The sequence below is a fragment of the Scyliorhinus torazame genome, chromosome 3 (genome assembly GCF_047496885.1).
Source record: "Scyliorhinus torazame isolate Kashiwa2021f chromosome 3, sScyTor2.1, whole genome shotgun sequence".
In the NCBI taxonomy this organism is placed as follows: Eukaryota; Metazoa; Chordata; class Chondrichthyes; order Carcharhiniformes; family Scyliorhinidae; genus Scyliorhinus; species Scyliorhinus torazame.
The window spans coordinates 83,921,559-83,940,207 of record NC_092709.1 but is presented as its reverse complement, the minus strand read 5'-3'; the positions used below and the strand labels follow the sequence as shown (position 1 = coordinate 83,940,207).

Below are 18,649 nucleotides of genomic sequence, written 5' to 3'. Positions count from 1 at the left end.
CTGATCCATCCCCTTAGATAAGGCCTGTCAATACAAGTTTGCGTTCTCATTTCAAGGGCAAGGTTTCCACAACTCCCCCTCCATTTTTCACCGACAATTGGCCAACTGTCTTTCCAGATTTTCCCGCCCCGAATGTCTTATTCAGTATAGAACATAGAACATTACAGCGCAGTACAGGCCTTTCGGCCCTCGATGTTATGCCAACGTGTGAAACCACTCTAAAGCCCATCTACACTATTCCCTTATCGTCCATATGTCTATCCAATGACCATTTGAATGCCCTTAATGTTGGCGAGTCTACTACTGTTGCAGGCAGGGCATTCCACGCCCTTACTACTCTCTGAGTAAAGAACCTACCTCTGACATCTGTCTTATATCTATCTCTCCTCAATTTAAAATGTTGGCGAGTCCACTACTGTGGCAGGCAGGGCATTCCACGCCCTTACTTCTCTGAGTAAAGAACCTACCTCTGACATCTGTCTTATATCTATCTCTCCTCAATTTAAAGCTATGTCCCATTGTGCAAGACATCACCATCCGAGGAAAAAGGCTCTCACTGTCCACCCTATCCAATCCTCTGATCATCTTGTATGCCTCAATTAAGTCACCTCTTATCCTTCTTGTCTCTAACGAAAACAGCCTCAAGTCCCTCAGCCTTTCCTCATAAGATCTTCCCTCCATACCAGGCAACGTTCTGTAAAATCTCCTCTGCACCCTTTCCAATGCTTCCACATCCTTCCTATAATTCGGCAACTAGAATTACACGCAATACTCCAAATGCGGCCGCACCAGAGTTTTGTACAGCTGCAACATGACCTCATGGCTCCGAAACTCAATCCCTCTACCAATAAAAGCTAACACACCGTACGCCTTCTTAACAACCCTCTCAACCTGAGTGGCAACTTTCAGGGATCTATGTACATGGACACCGAGATCTCTCTGCTCATCCACACTGCCAAGAATCTTACCATTAGCCCAGTACTGTCTTCCTGTTATTCCTTCCAAAATGAATCACCTCACACTTCTCTGCATTAAACTCCATTTGCCACCTCTCAGCCCAGCGCTGCAGCTTATCTGTGTCCCTCTGTAACTTGTAACATCCTTCCGCACTGTCCACAACTCCACCAACTTTAGTGTCATCTGCAAATATACTCACCCATCCTTCTACGCCCTCCTCCAGGTCATTTATAAAAATGACAAACAGCAGTGGCCCCAAAACAGATCCTTGTGGTATACCACTAGTAACTGGACTCCAGTCTGAACACTTCCCATCAACCACCACCCTTTGTCTTCTTCCAGCTAGCCAATTTCTGATCCAAACTGCTAAATCTCCCTGAATCCCATGCTTCCGTATTTTCTGCAGTAGCCTACCGTGGGGAACCTTATCAAACGCTTTACTGAAATCCATATACACCACATCAACTGCTTTACCCTCATCCACCTGTTTGGTCACCTTCTCAAAGAACTCAATAAGGTTTGTGAGGCACGATCTACCCTTCAAAAAACCGTGTTGACTATGTCTAATCAAATTATTCCTTTCCAGATGATTATACACCCTATCTCTTATAAACCTTTCCAAGATTTTGCCCACAACAGAAGTAAGGCTCACTGGTCTCTACCAGGGGTTGTCTCCACTCCCCTTCTTGAACAAGGGGACAACATTTGCTATCCTCCAGTCTTCTGGCACTATTCCTGTAGACAATGATGACTTAAACATCAAAGCCAAAGGCTCAGCAATCTCCTCCCTAGCTTCCCAGAGAATCTTAGGATAAATCCCATCCGGCACAGGGGACTTATCTATTTCCACACTTTCCAGAATTGTTAACACCTCCTCCTTATGAACCTCAAGCCCTTCTAGTCTCGTAGCCTGAATCTCAGTATTCTCCTCGACAACATTGTCTTTTTCCTGTGTGAATACTGACGCAAAATATTCATTTAGCACCTCTCCTATCTCCTCTGACTCCAAGCACAACTTCCCACTACTGTCCTTGACTGGCCCTACTCTTACCCGAGTCATTCTTTTATTCCTGACATATCTATAGAAAGCTTTAGGGTTATCCTTGATCCTACCTGCCAAAGACTTCTCATGTCCCCTCCTGGCTTTTCTTAGCTCTCTCTTTAGGTCCTTCCTAGCTAACTTGTAACTCTTGAGCGCCCTAACTGAACCTTCATGTCTCATCTTTACATAAGCCTCCTTCTTCCTCTTGACAAGTGTTTCGACTGCCTTAGTAAACCACGGTTCCTTTGCTCGACCACTTCCTCCCTGCCTGACAAGTACATACTTATCAAGGACACGCAGTAGCTGCTCCTTGAACAAGCTCCACATTTCCATTGTGCCCATCCCCTGCAGTTTTCCTCTCCATTCGATGCATCCTAAGTCTTGCCTCATCGCATCATAATTGCCTTTCCCCCAGATATAACTCTTGCCCTGCGGTATACACCTATCCCTTTCCATCACTAAAGTAAACGTAATCGAATTGTGGTCACTATCCCCAAAGTGCTCACCTACCTCCAAATCTAACACCTGTCCTGGTTCATTACCTAGTACCAAATCCAATACGGCCTCGCCTCTTGTTGGCCTATCTACATACTGTGTCAGGAAACCCTCTTGCACACATTGGACAAAAACGGACCCATCTAAAGTACTCGAACTATCGCGTTTCCAGTCAATATTTGGAAAGTTAAAGTCCCCCATAAAACTACCCTGTTGCTTTCGCTCCTATCCAGAATCATCTTTGCAATCCTTTCCTCTACATCTCTGGAACTTTTCGGAGGCCGAGAGAAAACCCCTAACAGGGTGACCTCTCCTTTCCTGTTTCTAACCTCAGCCCATACTACCTCAGTAGACGAGTCCTCATCAAACATCCTTTCTGCCACCGTAATACTGTCCTTGACTAGCAATGCCACCCCTCCCCCTCTTTTACCACCTTCCCGAGCTTACTGAAATATCTAAACCCCGGCACCTGCAACAACCATTCCTGTCCCTGCTCTGTCCATGTCTCCGAAATGGCGGAGTATGTGTACAACTTACTTCTACAGACGGACACAAAGGAAGAGCATGTTAAGCTTCTTTCAGAATTGCTGGTCTCTTACAATCAATTGGATGCAAGGTTAATCCGAAAAAAGCCCAGATTCTAAAAGAAAAGTTCTTTATTTAGGCACTATTATCACCCACGGGAAGAGAGAGATTGAACACAAACAAATTGAGTCAATAGTTAAATTGCCCCTGCCCCACAATATCACTGCACTCTGGTCATTCTTAGGATTAGTTGGATATTGTAGGAACCATATAGATGGTTTTGCCACAAAAGCAGCCCCACTCTCGGAGCTCCTTAAAAAGAACGCCCATGGGAATGGCTTCCTCAGCACACAAATGCCATTGATGAATTAAAACGCAAGTTCTTTGCAAATAGACCCACACTCTCCCTACGCCATAGTAGTAGCGACCACTGACCGAACCCTATCAGCAGTACTCCTACAGGAAAGACATGACCGATTAGGACCCGTAGCCCATGCCTCACAAATTTTGGATCTCGTAGAGCAAGGATTTTCAGCCTGCGAATGGCATTTGCTCGCAGTCCTTTGGGCAGTGCAGTATTTTGCATACATCACAGGGCTTAACCCAGTAACGATTGTAATCGAGCACACCCCAACACAGCTATTGTTAGATGGTAGGTTAAAGGACGGTTCAGTCATCCAAATCAGAGCAGCTCACTGGACACTGTTGTTACAAGGAAGGGACATTACAGTTAAACGTACAAAGACCCACACATTTTTAGCAGACAACCTTCAGTATGCAGGAACCCCACATGAGTGCCAGATCATTGCAGCCAAACACCACACAGGACCCTTTATTCCGAAGTCACAACACACACGAGCAGGCATCAGAACACAGAATCTCCAGACCACGGACAACGCTTAAAAAATTTATGTGGACGGTTCCTCCACCATTGAGAATGGAAAGAGAATAACTGGTTGTGGAATTTATGTGGAAGACGCACAGGGACGCACATTAGAGGAAATATCTCTAAAATTGCCCGGCCGAATTAGCAGCTATGACATATGTAGTGCAGCACCTAGATTCCTTTCCGAACCCAGCGGACATACATTCGGGCAGTTTGAATGTCTGCAATAGTTTGACAGAATTCCTGCACCTGTGGGAATCTCGAGGATTCGTATCCGCTGATGGTAAATCCCTACCCTCAGCCCCATTGTTGAAGCATATCCTCAAGACAGCAAAAGAACGTACATATGGCATAATCAAAATGAGAAGCCATCATCGTTCCTCCCCACCCGGTAACGTAAAGGCAGAAGCCTTAGCCAAGTCAGGATCACACTACGGACACTTTTGGCAACCCCCCCCGAAAGTGAACCGATACACGCATTCCAGGTTTCACAGACCAATATCGAAGATTTAGCCCAGGCCCAAAAGGCAGACGACACTCTGAAGCAAGTTTTAGATGGTGACCTAGTCCAACCCTCCCCCAGCCATGGCAGCACGTCCACGCCCACAGACCCGACCTTGCCTCTGCCCACAAATACGACTTTCCACCTTGAGCTTGATTCAGACGATAGCGCCAGCCTTCCCAAATTGACCACGATCACTGACCACTGGTACAACCTCCCAGCCCCAGTCACTCCAGCCCCTGGAACCACGACCAGGATATGTTTGGCCCTCAATATCCCCTTCCACAGCCAGAGCCACCGCCCGACAACAGTAATTTGCCCTTTGCTGCCACTGCCCCTCACGACAAGCGAACCCCTCTTTGGCACCGCGACAACTTTTGTAGACTGGTAAGACATGACGATTCGGATTCCACGACGGCCCACGCGGCCACGGCACAAAAAAGGCAGACACGAGTCTGGCATTAACCCTTTTACAACGCTTTTCGATACAGAACCCCGAGGTATCCAGATGATGAGAAAAAGGAACCGCATGAGATTTATGGTGTCCTATTTACTGATGGAGCCTGCCCACCTTCTTTCCTTCTTTCTTTCTTATTGCTACATGGTTTTAATTAATGTCGGCCAGTCACAAAATTTCTTGATACAGTTTACTCTTCTGATCTCACGTGTTACAAATTGTTTCCACTCGTTTCGGTCACCCAGGTAGGGAGTAACGGCACTGATCCTCGCCCTGCCTGAGGACCCCAAATGCATCCCGTCAGCTAAGCTCAGGTAGTGGAGCAACGGCACTGATCACCTCCCTACCTGGGAATCCCACCGACACGCATCTCATGTTCCCATCACTTCGAGTACTCTGGAATGGTTCTTCACTTTTCACTATCTTTGGCAGGTCTTAGTTTTCCCTTCTCTGCTCTTTTATTGTGGTTTAAAGAATGCCCTTTGACACAGCCTGTACACTCATCCCTTTACCTTCCGCGACCCTCTGGTCATTCCTCACTTGCTATTTACACGTTTGACACACTTGGTTGTCACATATGCTGCTATATACGAACTACCTCTGGACCCTGGGACGAAGAAACTATATCAAACCAGCCGCCCTAAAATTCGGCTGGTTAAGATAAGCCTGAACCTCCCGTGGTTCCATGATTTAAGAAAGACTGGTTGAAGAAATTGTCCGCCCACTCCAAGCATTGACCACAAGCTGCGAGAGTCTCTGTACTTTCTTTTTTTAACAAACAATTTTATTGAGGTATTTTCGCCACATAGAAAAAGTGACATTGTACACTACAAAAAAAGAAGTCAAGACGCAAATTAAACATAGTGCAAACCACGGCTCTGTTCACGCACGGACCTGCCTCAATATTCCCCTACTCTACTCTACACTACCCTAGCCCTCCCCCTCCGCTGACGCTTACTCCTCTGCGAAGAAGTCAATGAATGGCTGCCACCTTTGGGCGAACCCTAGTAGCGAACCTCTCAAGGCGAACTTGACTTTCTCTAGGCCAAGAAAGTTCGCCATGTCCGATAGCCATACCTCAGCCCTCGGAGGCTTTGAGCCCCTCCATGTTAACAGTATTCGTCGCCGGGCTACCAGGAAGCAAAGGCCAGAACGTCGGCCTCCCTCTCTTCCTGGACCCCCGAGTCCTCCAAAACCCCAAAGATTGCCACCTCGGGACTCATTACCACCTCAGTTGTCAATACCCGGGACATGACATCTGCGCATCCCTGCCAATACCCCCTGAGTTCAGGGCACGACCAGAACATGTGTACATGGTTAGCCGGCCCTCCGGCGCATCTAGCACACTTGTCCTCCAGCCCGAAGAATCTGCTCATCCGGGCCACCGTCATGTGGGCCCGGTGCACGACCTTAAACTGGATCACGCTGAGCCTGGCGCATGTTGCGGTCATGTTTACTCTGCTCAGGGCTTCCGCCCAGATACCGTCCTCCATCTCCCCCCACTTAAGCTTCAGGTCCTCGGTCTGCATATCCTCAGCTCCCATTAGTTGCTTGTAGACATCTGAAACTCTACCCTCTCCCCTAGAAACTACCCTGTCCTATCTCCCCTTCGGCGTGAGACGTGGGAAGGACAGCACCAGTCTGCGTACAAAGTCCCACACCTGTAAGTATCTAAAGTCGTTCCCTCTCGCCAGCCCAAACTTCTCCTCCAGCGGCCTCATGCTCGGAAAGCTCCCTTCCAAGAACAGATCCCCCATCCTCACAATCCCCGCCTTCCTCCACAGCCGATACCCCCCGTCCATGATTCCCGGGGCAAATCGGTGGTTGCTGCAGATTGGGGTCCACACCAATGCTCTTACCTCCCCTACATGCTTCCTCCACTGGCCCCAGATCCGAAGAGCCGCCACCACTATCGGGCTGGTGGAGTACCGTGCCAGCGAAAGCGGCAGAGGCGCTGTGACCAAGGCTGCTAAGCTAGTGTCCCTGCACGAAGCAGCCTCCATCCGCTCCCAAACCGACTCCGCACCCACCATCCATTTCCTTATCATCGCTATGTTGGCTGCCCAGTAATAGTTGCTGAAGTTCGGCAATGCCAGCCCCCCTTCTCCTTTGTTCCTTTCAAGCATCACCCTCTTCATCCGCGGGGACTGCCCTGCCCATACAAACCCCAGAATAATTTTATTCAGCCTCTTAAAGAAGGACCGCGGGATAAAGATGGGGAGACACTGAAAAACAAACAAGAACAGCGGGAGAATCGTCATCTTAACAGTCTGCACCCTCCCCGCTAATGACAGTGGGAGCGCATCCCACCTCCGGACTTCCTCCCTCACTCGTTCCACCAGTCGGGACAGGTTGAGCTTATGCAGCTTGCCCCAGTCCCGTACCACCCGAATCCCCAAATAGCGGAAACTCTCCCCCACTAGCCTGAACGGCAACCCCTTCAGGCTACTCTCCTGCCCCTCGCCTGAATTACAAACAACTCGCTCTTAGCCATGTTCAGTTTGTATCCGGAGAACCGGCCAAATTCCCTCAGGGTTGCCATAATACCGTCCATCCCCACCATTGGGTCCGTTACATATAACAGCAGATCATCCTAGCCTGGACACCACACCACACATTGAGATAAACACTGATACCCCCACTTGGTACAAAAACATTGTTAAATGGTATTCCCTTTCACATACAGTAGAGTCCCTTCTGGTGATAGCAATAATCTGCAGTGTCATCCAGACACTTAGACTCCGCAAATGGCGAAAAAGAGCCTCCCGCTCACCGATATATACACTCCCAGCCCCCTTCATCGGAATCACCCAACCCAACAAACGATGAAATCACCGATAAAAATAAAGATTGTACACCTCTGTAACGTTGATAAGTTAAGTAGAAATGTGATGCTGCCATTGGTTTAAAAATTTTGTATTGTACATAAGTTCCTTTTTATATTTGCCAGCAGCATGAGAGTAGCTTGGATAGTAATAGTTAGATATTCCCTTGTGCGAATAAGTTAAATATGTAATAGTTGAATGTTTTATAGTGACCCCTTTGAGATTATGAAGGTATGATGTGTTAATAAAACTTAGGTAAATGCTCCAAAACATAGGACAGAGTAGTGTAGAACCTGTCCTTGACCAAGGGTAACCGGCACACCAAGAAGGGATGAGGGATCAACAGTGTGATCCATCACGCTTCGCGTTCAGGATCAAGAGGACAGGATGTAGCCATCTCAGATGGCCACCTGCAAAGGACTATGGGAATTATGGCCAACCCAGGACTCAGGCACACTCAGAGCTTGTGTGTGGATTTGCAACCCAGATAGCTAGGCGCGATCGAAACCCCCAGCTCGTTTGCATTCTAATGGTCCATTTCCCAGAACAAAAGGACTGTACACAGGTAACCAATACAGATGCAGACTAACCAGCGCCACTCCCTTTGCTAAGAAAGCCGAAACAGCCAAGGTCAATGACCGCTCAGGACACGCCCAGCCATCAAGGCAGCCGCCCCTTAATTGGCCAAAATCGAAGGCAGTGATCGAAGCCTGTCAAATTATTGGGTCCAAAGCTAAGGACCGCCCCAAAGAGTGCGAAATCCCAGAGGGATAAAAAAAGATACAGCCATGTGTTCGGTCTCTCTTGGCCCCGGCCTACGCCTAAAACCAAGTGTAGCATTACGACCAGAAGACAAGTTCAAGACCAGCAATCGCTACCAGACGGATGAGCCCAGCAGAAACAAAGCCACTTCTTCGACCCAGCCACGCAAGATCCGGACAAAGGCCTTGTCCATCTGTATAGAGCCGGTTGCCCTGAAGTTAAGTATAGGTTATTGTAGTTGTTAGGTGTAGTTTAACTTGTAGTGTTTTATGTTGCTTGTCAAAATAATCCTTGTGTGTAAATAAACTATCTTTGAACTTGAACTGACTAACTGATTGTTTGGTCTTTGATCGATATCCGGTAAAGCCTTGTGGTGGTATCATTTGATACCTGGCGACTCTGAAAAGCAATATTATCATTAATAACTGCCATATCTAGTTAATTTGGCAACATTATTGGTGACGCTGGTGGGATAGTATTCCACTCATTAAAAAGAGCAACATTGGCCTCTCCGGTGCCGATTGGCAACAGTGTAGGGTGGCCATGGCAACAAAGGGCTAAGCTTTCCTTGTGGGGCTTTTTTTTTTGGCCAGTTTTATCCCAGGTTGTCCAGCATGAATGCCTCAGTACATTTCCTTGTTCAGGCCTGTTCAGTTTAAAATTGCACAATGTCATCAGGACCAGCGCGCATAGAATCCTAGAAAGGTTACGGCACAGTAAAAGGCCTCTGCAGACTGTAAAAAAATATATATATTTTTTTTAAATAGCCACCCATTCTAAAGCCATCTTCCAGTACCTGGACTGTAGCCTTGCAGGTGACAGCACTACAGGTACAAATCCAGGTGCCTTTGAAATAAGTTGAGGGTTTCTGCCTTAACCACTAATCCAGGCAGCAAATTTCAGACACCTGCCATCTTCTGGGCGAAAAAGGTTTTCCTAATATCCCCTCTAATTCTTCTACCAATCACCTTAAACTTTTGCCCTTTGTAATTGACCTCGCCACTCGGGGAAATAGGTCTTTCCTGGACCCTATTTAGGCCTCATAATTTTGTACAGCTCAGTCAATTCATCCTTCAACCTCCAATGTTCCAAGGAAAAAAACCCTAACCTATCCAATCTTTCCTCATAACTGCAATTTTCAAGCCCTGGCAACATTTTTGCAAATCTCCTCTGCACTATCTCCAGAGCAGTTATGCCCTTCCTGTAATATGGTGACCAGAAATGTACACAACATTAGGGTGGCATGTGGCGCAATGGTTAGCACTGGGACTGCGGCGCTGAGGACCCGGGTTCGAATCCTGGCCCTGGGTCACTGTCCGTGTGGACTTTGCACATTCTCCCCATGTCTGTGTGGGTTTCACCCCACAACCCAAAGATATGCAGGTTAGGTGGATTGGCCATGCTAAATTGCCCCTTAATTGGAGAAAAATAATTGGGTACTCTAAATTTTAAAAAGAAAATGTACACAACACTCCAACTGTGGCCTAACCAGCATTCTATACCGTTCCAACATACCACCCTATCAATCTGTCTTGCCATCTTCAGGGGCCTGTGGGCATGCACTCATGGATATGCATATGCCAAGAAAGACTCTGGGATGTTTAGGCAGGAGTGCTTGTTGACCCCTGGCGACTTCAGGCAGATAAATAATTCAATGTATTGTAGCTGTGTATCCCGATGGAAATCAGAGATAAACCCTGACTTTTTTTAAGACCATCAGCTATCTTCTTGGACCCTTCTTCCCTTCCCTGTCCCCTCCAGTCTGACCTCCAGCGGCAATTGCAAGGAGCTCATGGACCTCTGTCTCAAAGTTTGAGATCATTCATTCAGCTCTCGTTTATGTTTTGCCCCACCTTCTCTCTGAAACTGGGTCTGCCTCTAGCTTCTCTCTCACTCTCCATATGCCCAAGTGAAGCCTCGTAGCTCATAAAACAGTTGACTGAAGCTGACTTGTTTTGTTTACTGTATTTCAACTATTGCTGTGTAGATGAATACATGAGCTATTGGGACCAAATGCGTGCTTGTGTAATTATTGATGTCTTTTTCGTTTAGTGCCATGAATAGAACCTGAAGAATGCCAAGGACGCTTCAAGTACTGAGTGGATCAAAGTCATGTTTACTTCTTTGCTATCCATTAATTAAAATGTCGCTTAATTGGCTGTAAGCTCTTTTTGCCATATCTATTGATGTGATAGAATGTTGATATTTGCAATTGGATTCCCTCACACTCAAGCAGTGGTACCTTGAACCAACTTCAATTTTTAAAAACTTTAGGAACTGATTTTATACTTTAACACAAAGGCTCACTGGTTCAGCCAGCCAGTACTTCAAAAGAGTTTTCAGACAGGAGCCTTGATTTCTTGAGTGCTTAGTAAATGTTGGTTGGCGAATAGACTTCGGAGGGACTATAGTGAACTCAACATGAATACCAACCAGAAGCAGATAATGTGGCTAAACTACCCTTCCCTCAACTTAGAAATCAGCTGACGTAAGTTGTGGAGCCCCACTGCTGCCCAAACTAAGATCATCCTGGTATAAAATATATGATTTAGTGTCATTCTGGTTAGTGCATTTCTCTGTTGAGCCTTGGAGACACATGTAACAGGTTTAACCACTGTTCGTGTTCGGACTCAAATAGAATAAATGACGACACTGGCTAAAAGTGTAGTAATACAAAATTTTGAACTAACTTTATTGAACTACACTTCAAATATATAAGGATAGCATACTGATATTTGCCTATTCATCAGCTCTCACTGCACAGAGCGTATCAGTGATTCAGACTAATCTATCATACCCAGTTTGTGCCTTTACTTTATTATTTATTGTGGTCTCACTCTCTCACCCAAATCTGTATTTACTGATTAAACCATAGAGACTAAAGATTTTTCTCACTCAATTGCCTGGTATGATTCCACAATCTTTTCTCTTCTCCGTTCCAGTTTGGCCTCAAGTCTTTATTCTGTGCACTGATTGAACGATCAGGAAAATTGCTGCTTAATGCATTGGCTGCATAGCAGCGAAACAAAGTGCCGAGGCCCTTTTATCAATTTCACAGCTTTCCTCATGCTGAGGCCTTGTAACAACTAATGATTAGCTTATCCCCTGCATGTAGAATAGTCTATGAATAGTCAAATATGATATCACCCATCATGCTAATGGTCTCTTTCCTTGGCTGACACTTGCACAATAGGACAAGTCCCCCCCCCCACCCCACCCCTTATGCAAGAGAACAATGGCCCATCAATAACAAATTATGGAGAAAAATAATCTCTGACTGGAGGATCAGCAAGCAGTGGGAAGATGAGTGGCTTCTCTTTTGTTTCCACGTTCTCCCTGCCTTTGGCCTTGCTCTCTCTGTTGTCCTCCCACGCAGGCCCCCAAAGGGGTCAAGATGGTGGAGCAGGCAGGGAAGCCATAAGGAACAGCAACAGCCCCAGCCCATCCAGGGGAGCTGGCGTCCCAGACAGGGTGGAGTGAAGAAGCTGGTCTTTTCACAGCGTCCGAATTCCTCCTCGCTGGTAAGATGTCCAAACCTCCTGGGCCTGGGTGGGAAGTGAATGAGACTGTGAGTTTAGGTGAGTGAAAAAATGAGTGAGTGAGTGAGCCTGGGTAAGTAAGTGAGGAGAGTGAGAACTCTGAGACTGGGAGTGAGCCGGACACGCACCATTCCCTTTCTCCTCCACCCTCCCCAAAAATCTACCCACAAAGTAGGAAAGGAGGAAAACCCGGACTGAAAGGTAACCCACTTCCAACCCCCTCTTTTGTATGAATTCTGCCGAGGCCAGCTCGGAGTCAGAGGCAAATGTGTCAGTGTTGGTTAAACCCAACTCCGTAGCTCTGCCTCAGTCGCCACGCCTTTCCTGGTTACTAGGAATTGAGGCCTAGGCTGTCTCACTCCAGCTCTGCTACTTTAACAAAAAGGCAATAAAGGTTTTATTGGTGAACTCTGCTGCTTGGCACTTTAATGGTAATTTCTTTAATTAATTCTTTTTTTAAATGATCAATTAATTGCTTTGACATTGATTTGCTTTTGAAATTCATGTTCAATGTTGTGCCAGACCTTATTTTGCCAAAAGTTACTTATCGGCCCCTTGAGTAAGAAAATAATTGAAATGTGTTCCCCTCCAACCACCCCAGTGAAAAAGTTGGACAAGCCTGTTGTAAATGTTTCCATATGCATGCATCCAGGCTGTGTGTTATCAGGGTAAATGCTTTAACAATTACTGGTGATAAGATGTATTTGTGACAAGTCAGCCTTTTCCCCCTCAATTTCTCCTGCCTCCCTGAGGTTGCCATTGTGGTACAGCTGAAATCAGTAACTTGACGTAAGAGAATTTATGATACACAGCACGGCAGTACTCTGCCATGTTTTTTATTATGATGCTTTATGATACCTTTCTGTATTTTTTGTGATTTACTGTGAAACTCATTGGCTTCAAAAGTTATTGTAAACCGTCACTATTTGATTAGAACCCTTTGGCATGTTTTGTAATTTATTTTGTTTGATCTGCACCCCTTTTGATGATTTCTGATTCGTTCTGTGGGTACCAGCAGCCCTCTGTTACCTCAACAAAATGGCCATTTGTTTATTGTGATGTGGGCAACACATTTGTCCCAAGAAGATAATGGTGCTCCATATTCTATCAGTTGTAGAAATGAGTAATGTACTCGACGGCCATGAGGATAACACACATCATGTGGACCGGGATCAGATCTGAAGTGATTTGCTTTCCTGTAGGACATGAGTGAACCGTTGAGTTTGTTCTATGTTCAGTTTGCTGTCCTGGTACCCACAAATTATTGAATTTTACTGAGATTGGAACTTGAAATTCTGTGTTGTTAGTCTAGTATCACACTTTAACCTCTACGTTGACACTTGTGTGTTTCTTCAAAATAAGTACAGCACACTGAGATCATTGGGAATTTTGATTGAGGAGGGATGTGAAATTGCATCCAAATGCAACATAGAAAGCTGGACTAGGTCATTTAGCCATTCGAGCCTGCTCCACCATTCAGTAAGATCATGGCTGATTCTCTATCGCAACACCATACCCCCGTGCTCTCCTCAAACCCTGTGATGCCTTTAGTCTAGAAATCTATTTCCTTCTTAAATATACTCATGACTTGGCCTCCACAGAAACCATGACCCCTTGTTCTAGACTCCCCCAGCCAGAGGAAACAACGCCCCTCCATCCAATCTGTCCAGCCCTGTCAGAATTTTATACGTTTCAATGAAATAATGTTTCATTTGTTAGATTTCCAGATATGCACATGCTTTCCAGGAGGAATCTCTATAAATTGTCAATATTAGGAGTGACAGCATGGTACTCACCTCTTCGAGCTTCGCTGAGATCGCACCATATTTACCACTGAATTGGCAGTGGCTGAAATGACACTTTAGACTTCTGTCTAGAACAAAGGTAAATATCACACAATCTTTACAGTGCAGAAGAAGACCATTTGGCCTGACGAATCTGCACTGGCTCTCTGAAAGCGCATTCTACCTAGTTCCACTCCCCCGCTGTATCCCCGTAACCTTGTATATTCGCTCTTTTCAGATAGAAATCCAGTTCGCTTTTAATGTCTCAATCGAAACTGCCTCTCAGGAAGTTTGTTCCAGACTCCAACCACCCTCTGGGCAAGAAAACCTTTCCTCACATCACTTTTACTCCTTTTGCAAATTATTTTGAATCTATCCCTTCTAGTTCTTGATGCTCTCTTGAGTGGGAGCAGTTTCTCACTATTTGCCCTGTCCATACACATCTGGATCTCGAATACCTCAATCAAGTCTCCCCTCAGCCTTTTTTCCAACTTCTCCAATCTATCCTCATAGCGACAGTTCTTTAACCCTGGAATCATTCTTGTGAACTTGTCTGTACTGTAATCCGGATGAGGTCCAACTAGTGTCTTATACAAATTCAACATGACCTCCTTACTCTTGTATTCAATGCCCCTATTAATAAAGCCTAAGTTATCATGCTTTATTAACTGCTCTATCAGCATTTTTTTACACAGAGGGTAGTGGGTGCCTGGAACTCGCTACCAGAGGAGGTGGTGGAAGCAGGGACAATAGTGACATTTAAGGGGCATCTTGACAAATACATGGATAGGATGGGAATAGAGGGATACGGACACAGGAAGTGTAGAAGATTGTAGTCTAGTCGGGCAGCATGGTCGGCACGGGCTTGGAGGGCCGAAGGGCCTGTTCCTGTGCTGTACTTTTCTTTGTTCTGTATGCCCTGCCATCTTCAATGACTTATCTAGATATAATGCGGAGATGCCGGCGTTGGACTGGGGTGAGCACAGTACGAAGTCTTACAACACCAGGTTAAAGTCCAACAGGTTTGTTTCGATGTCACTAGCTTTCGGAGCGCTGCTCCTTCCTCAGGTGAATGAAGAGGTCTGTTCCAGAAACACATATATAGACAAATTCAAAGATGCCAAACAATGCTTGGAATGCGAGCATTAGCAGGTGATTAAATCTTTACAGATCCAGAGATGGGGTAACCCCAGGTTAAAGAGGTGTGAATGAACGGACATCGCGCAACAATCACCATGCAGGAATGTTCCCTTCCAGTCGGGGAACACTTCAGCAGTCAAGGGCATTCAGCCTCTGATCTCCGGGTAAGCGTTCTCCAAGGCGGCCTTCAGGACCCGCGACAACGCAGAATCGCCGAGCAGAAACTTATAGCCAAGTTCCGCACACATGAGTGCGGCCTCAACCGGGACCTGGGATTCATGTCGCATTACATTCATCCCCCACCATCTGGCCTGTGAAATCCTACCAACTGTCCTGGCTTGGTACAATTCACACCTCTTTAACCTGGGGTTACCCCATCTCTGGATCTGTAAAGATTTAATCACCTGCTAATGCTCGCATTCCAAGCATTGTTTGGCATCTTTGAATTTGTCTATATATGTGTTTCTGGAACATACCTCTTCATTCACCTGAGGAAGGAGCAGCGCTCTGAAAGCTAGTGACATCGAAACAAACCTGTTGGACTTTAACCTGGTGTTGTAAGACTTCGTACTGTTATCTAGATATACATTGAGGTCCTTCTCCTTTAGAGTGTCTTCCTTTATTTTATACTATCCATATTCTCCCTGCCAAAATTAATCACCTCCCAGTTCTCTGAATTGAACTTCATCTGCCATGTGAAGGTTTTTATTTGTGAAATACCACCGTGAGCATAGAAGCTTTTAAAAAAATATATATTTATACAAATTTTTCAAGAGATTTTCAACAAACCCCCCCCCCCCCCTCCCCAACAAAAAGAAAGAAACAAGAACACAACAATCAAAAATTATATATTGGATTTCCCCCATATACAATAACCCCCCATAAGACATTTAAAAGCACCAATAGGGATGCCCCCCCCAAAGAAACCCCTCCCCCCCCGCCCCTGGGCTGCTTCTGCTGCTGACCTCCTCCTAACGCTCCGCGAGATAGTCTAGGAACGGTTGCCACCGCCTAAGGAACCCCTGCACAGACCCTTGCAAGGCAAACCTTATCCTCTCCAGCTTGATGAACCCTGCCATGTCATTGATCCAAGCTTCCACACTAGGGGGCTTCGCATCTTTCCATAATAGCAAAATCCTCCGCCGGGCTACCAGGGACGCAAAGGCCAGAATTCCGGCCTCTTTCGCCTCCTGCACTCCCGGCTCGTCCGTTACCCCAAATAATGCCAACCCCCAGCTCGGCTTGACCCGGGCTTTCACCACCTTGGACATGGTCCTCGCAAAACCCATCCAGTGCTGGGCACGACCAGAACATATGGATGTGATTTGCCGGGCTTCCCGAGCACCTCCCACATCTGTCCTCCACCCCAAAGAACCTATTCAACCTCGCCCCTGTCATATGCGCTCTGTGAGTAACTTGCATCTGTATTAGGCTGAGCCTGGCGCAAGAGGAGGAAGAATTAACCCTACTCAGGGCATCAGCCCACAGACCCTCATCTATCTCCTCCCCCAGCTCCTCCTCCCACTTGCCCATTAACTCCTCCACCGAGGCCTCCTCCTCTTCCTTCAGCTCCTGGTAAATCGCCGAAACTTTGCCTTCTCCAACCCATACACCCGAAATCACCCTGTCCTGAATCCCCTGTGGCGGGAGCAGCGAGAATTCCCTCATCTGCCGCCTCACAAACGCCCTCACTTGCATGTACCTGGAAGCGTTTCCCGGGGGTAACCCAAACTTCTCCTCCAGCGCCCCTAGGCTCGCAAATGTCCCATCGATGAACAGGTCCCCCATTCTTCTAATCCCTGCCCGATGCCAGCTCCGAAACCCCCCATCCATCCTTCCCGGGACGAACCGATGATTCTCCCGAATCGGGGACCAAACCGAGGCTCCCACCTCACCCCTGTGTCGCCTCCACTGCCCCCAGACCTTCAGTGTCGCCGCCACCACCGGACTCGTGGTGTACCTTGTCGGCGAGAGCGGCAGCGGTGCCATCACCAGCGCCCTCAGGCTCGTGCCCACACAGGACGCCATCTCGAGCCTCTTCCACGCCGCCCCTTCTCCCTCCATTACCCAATTACGGATCATCGCCACATTGGCTGGCCAATAATAGCCGCACAAATTCGGCAGCACCAACCCTCCCCTGTCCCTGCTACGCTCCAGAAACACCCTCTTCACCCTCGGGGTCTTATTCCCCCTCACAAAACCCATGATGCTCCTACTTACCCGTTTCAAAAGGCCTTGGGGATCATAATGGGAAGGCACTGGAACACAAAGAGAAACCTCGGGAGGACCGTCATTTTGACCGACTGCACCCGACCCGCTAGTGAGAGTGGCAGCATATCCCATCTTTTAAAATCCTCCTCCATCTGCTCCACCAACCGCGTCAAATTGAGCTTGTGCAGGCCCCCCCAACTCCTAGCTACTTGGATCCCTAGGTACCGAAAGCTCCTTTCCGCCCTCTTCAGCGGTAGCTCGTCTATCCCCCTTCCCTGGTCTCCTTAATGCACCACGAAGAGCTCACTCTTCCCTACGTTGAGTTTATACCCCGAAAAGTCCCCAAACTCCCTTAGGATCCGCATGACCTCCGCCATCCCCTCCACTGGATCTGCCACATACAGCAACAGGTCGTCAGCATACAACGACACCCGGTGTTCTTCCTCTCTCCCCCCTCCCCCCTCCAGACCAGTCCCTTCCATTTCCTGGACTCCCTTAGTGCCATGGCCAGAGGTTCAATTGCCAGTGTAAACAACAAGGGGGACAGGGGGCACCCCTGCCTCGTCCCCCGGTATAGCCGAAAGTACTCCGACCTCCGCCGATTTGTAGCCACACTCGCCACCGGGGCTCTATATAGCAGCCTGACCCAACTGATGAACCCCTCCCCGAACCCAAACCTCCGCAGCACTTCCCAAAGATACTCCCACTCCACCCGGTCAAAGACCTTCTCCGCGCCCATAGCTGCCACTACCTCCGCTTCCCCCTCCACCGGGGGCATCATAATCACATTGAGGAGCCTCCGCACATTTGTATTTAGCTGCCTACCCTTCACAAATCCCGTCTGGTCCTCATGAATCACCCCCAGGACACAGTCCTCAATTCTCGTAGCCAGCACCTTTGCCAGCAACTTAGCATCAACATTGAGGAGCGAGATCAGTCTATACGACCCACATTGCAATGGATCCTTGTCCCACTTCAGGATCAAAGAAATTGTCGGGGGCAAGGTCCCCCCTCCCTCGCCTTATTGAAAGTCCTCACTAGCAACGGGCCCAGCAGGTCCACGTATTTCCTGTAGAATTCAACCGGGAACCCATCCGGCCCCGGGGCCTTCCCCGCCTGCATGCTCCCCAATCCTTTAACCAGTTCCTCCAGCCCAATCGGTGCCCCCAAACCAGCCACCTCCTCCTCCTTCACCCTCGGGAACCTCAGCTGATCTAAGAATCGTCGCATCCCTTCCTCCCCCTCTGGGGGCTCTGTACAGATCCCCATAGAAGTCCCTAAATACCTCGTATATTCTCACCGCACTCCGCACCGTATTCCCCCCTCTATCCTTAACTCCATCAATCTTTCTCGCTGCCTCCCTCTTACGAAGCTGGTGTGCCAGCATCCGACTCGCCTTCTCCCCATACTCATACGTCGCCCCCTGCGCTTTCCTCCACTGTGCCTCTGCTTTCCCTGTGGTCAACAGGTCGAACTCCGTCTGGAGGTTCCGTCGCTCCCTGAGTAGCCCCTCCTCGGGGGCCT

The 18,649-nt window shown here is 47.6% G+C and overlaps 1 protein-coding gene across 4 annotated transcripts in view; it reads left to right on the top strand.

The window, feature by feature from the left end:
* Positions 1 to 14,438, top strand: part of LOC140408554 (uncharacterized) — a 74,203-nt gene extending 59,765 nt beyond the window's left edge. For all 4 annotated transcript variants that reach the window (XM_072495928.1, XM_072495929.1, XM_072495927.1 and 1 more), the window contains one exon: positions 10,504 to 14,438. The gene's annotated coding sequence lies outside the window, so the exon portion shown is untranslated. The remainder of the gene's footprint in view (positions 1 to 10,503) is intronic.
* The last annotated feature ends 4,211 nt before the right edge of the window (positions 14,439 to 18,649 follow it).